We start from the raw sequence: 3,223 nt of genomic DNA on the forward strand, positions 1-3,223 counted from the left end.
GAAAACAACGAAAATCGGCGAGAAATCGTCGTTTTGCATCGAAATATGCGGTTTTCTCTAAGAATTTTGATGATTTCGTGCAGAATTCTGCTGTTTTCTTGCAATTCAGCCGTTGAATCTTGGTAAAAAGTCATGATCTTGTAGATTTCGTGCTCTTCTTTGCGAATTCAAGATAGAAAACAACGAAAATCAGCGAGAAATCGTCGTTTTGCATTGAAATATGCGGCTTTCTGTAAAAATTTTGATGATTTCGTGCAGAATTCTGCTGTTTTCTAGCAATTCAGCCGTTGAATCTAGGTAAAAAGTCATGATTTTGTAGATTTCGTGCTCTTCTTGGCGAATTCAAGATAGAAAACAACGAAAATCGGCGAGAAATCGTTGTTCTGCATCGAAATATGCGGTTTTCTGTAAAAATTTTGACAATTTCGTGCAGAATTCTGCTGTTTTCTTGCAATTCAGCCGTTGAATCTTGGTAAAAAGTCATGATCTTGTAGATTTCGTGCTCTTCTTTGCGAATTCAAGCCAGAAAACAACGAAAATCGGCGAGAAATCGTCGTTTTGCATCGAAATATGCGGTTTTCTGTAAAAATTTTGATGATTTCGTGCAGAATTCTGCTGTTTTCTAGCAATTCAGCCGTTGAATCTAGGTAAAAAGTCATGATTTTGTAGATTTCGTGCTCTTCTTGGCGAATTCAAGATAGAAAACAACGAAAATCGGCGAGAAATCGTTGTTCTGCATCGAAATATGCGGTTTTCTGTAAAAATTTTGACAATTTCGTACAGAATTCTGCTGTTTTCTTGCAATTCAGCCGTTGAATCTAGGTAAAAAGTCATGATTTTGTAGATTTCGTGCTCTTCTTGGCGAATTCAATTTAGAAAACAACGAAAATCGGCGAGAAATCGTTGTTTTGCATCGAAATAAGCAGTTTTCTCTAAGAATTTTGATGATTTCGTGCAGAATTCTGCTGTTTTCTTGCAATTCAGCCGTTGAATCTTGGTAAAAAGTCATGATTTTGTAGATTTCGTGCTCTTCTTTGCGAATTCAAGCCAGAAAACAACAAAAATCGGCGAGAAATCGTCGTTTTGCATCGAAATATGCGGTTTTCTGTAAGAATTTTGATGATTTCGTGCAGAATTCTGCTGTTTTCTTGCAATTCAGCTGTAGAATCTTGGTAAAAAGTGATGATTTTGTAGATTTCGTGCTCTTCTTTGCGAATTCAAGCCAGAAAACAACGAAAATCGGCGAAAAATCGTTGTTTTGCATCGAAATATGCGGTTTTCTGTAAGAATTTTGATGATTTCGTGCAGAATTCTGCTGTTTTCTTGCAATTCAGCCGTTGAATCTTGGTAAAAAGTCATGATTTTGTAGATTTCGTGCTCTTCTTTGCGAATTCAAGCCAGAAAACAACGAAAATCGGCGAGAAATCGTCGTTTTGCATCGAAATATGCGGTTTTCTGTAAGAATTTTGATGATTTCGTGCAGAATTCTGCTGTTTTCTTGCAATTCGGCCGTTAAATCTAGGTAAAAAGTCATGATTTTGTAGATTTCGTGGTCTTCTTGGCGAATTCAAGACAGAAAACAACGAAAATCGGCGAGAAATCGTCGTTTTGCATCGAAATATGCGGTTTTCTGTAAGAATTTTGATGATTTCGTGCAGAATTCTGCTGTTTTCTTGCAATTCAGCCGTTGAATCTAGGTAAAACGTCATGATTTTGTAGATTTCGTGCTCTTCTTGGCGAATTCAAGATAGAAAACAACGAAAATCGGCGAGAAATCGTTGTTTTGCATCGAAATATGCAGTTTTCTCTAAGAATTTTGATGATTTCGTGCAGAATTCTGCGGTTTTCTTGCAATTCAGCCGTTAAATCTTGGTAAAAGTCATGATTTTGTAGATTTCGTGCTCTTCTTTGCGAATTCAAGCCAGAAAACAACGAAAATCGGCGAGAAATCGTCGTTTTGCATCGAAATATGCGGTTCTCTGTAAGAATATTGATGATTTCGTGCAGAATTCTGCTGTTTTCTTGCAATTCAGCTGTTGAATCTAGGTAAAAAGTCATGATTTTGTAGATTTCGTGCTCTTCTTGGCAAATTCAAGATAGAAAACAACGAAAATCGGCGAGAAATCGTCGTTTTGCATCGAAATATGCGGTTCTCTGTAAGAATATTGATGATTTCGTGCAGAATTCTGCTGTTTTCTTGCAATTCAGCTGTTGAATCTTGGTAAAAAGTCATGGTTTTGTAGATTTCGTGCTCTTCTTTGCGAATTCAAGCCAGAAAACAACGAAAATCGGCGAGAAATCGTCGTTTTGCATCGAAATTTGCGGTTTTCTGTAAGAATTTTGATGATTTCGTGCAGAATTCTGCTGTTTTCTTGCAATTCAGCCGTAGAGTCTTGGTAAAAAGTGATGATTTTGTAGATTTCGTGCTCTTCTTTGCGAATTCAAGCCAGAAAACAACGAAAATCGGCGAGAAATCGTTGTTTTGCATCGAAATATGCGGTTTTCTGTAAGAATTTTGATGATTTCGTGCAGAATTCTGCTGTTTTCTTGCAATTCAGCCGTTGAATCTTGGTAAAGAGTCATGATTTTGTAGATTCCGTGCTCTTCTTTGCGAATTCAAGCCAGAAAACAACAAAAATCGGCGAGAAATCGTCGTTTTGCATCGAAATATGCGGTTTTCTGTAAGAATTTTGATGATTTCGTGCAGAATTCTGCTGTTTTCTTGCAATTCAGCTGTAGAATCTTGGTAAAAAGTGATGATTTTGTAGATTTCGTGCTCTTCTTTGCGAATTCAAGCCAGAAAACAACGAAAATCGGCGAAAAATCGTTGTTTTGCATCGAAATATGCGGTTTTCTGTAAGAATTTTGATGATTTCGTGCAGAATTCTGCTGTTTTCTTGCAATTCAGCCGTTGAATCTTGGTAAAAAGTCATGATTTTGTAGATTTCGTGCTCTTCTTTGCGAATTCAAGCCAGAAAACAACGAAAATCGGCGAGAAATCGTCGTTTTGCATCGAAATATGCGGTTTTCTGTAAGAATTTTGATGATTTCGTGCAGAATTCTGCTGTTTTCTTGCAATTCGGCCGTTAAATCTAGGTAAAAAGTCATGATTTTGTAGATTTCGTGGTCTTCTTGGCGAATTCAAGACAGAAAACAACGAAAATCGGCGAGAAATCGTCGTTTTGCATCGAAATATGCGGTTTTCTGTAAGAATTTTGATGAT

Source organism: Gnatocerus cornutus, unplaced genomic scaffold, assembly GCF_029298725.1.
Source record: "Gnatocerus cornutus isolate USDA-ARS CGAHR unplaced genomic scaffold, icGnaCorn1.1 ctg00000038.1, whole genome shotgun sequence".
In the NCBI taxonomy this organism is placed as follows: Eukaryota; Metazoa; Arthropoda; class Insecta; order Coleoptera; family Tenebrionidae; genus Gnatocerus; species Gnatocerus cornutus.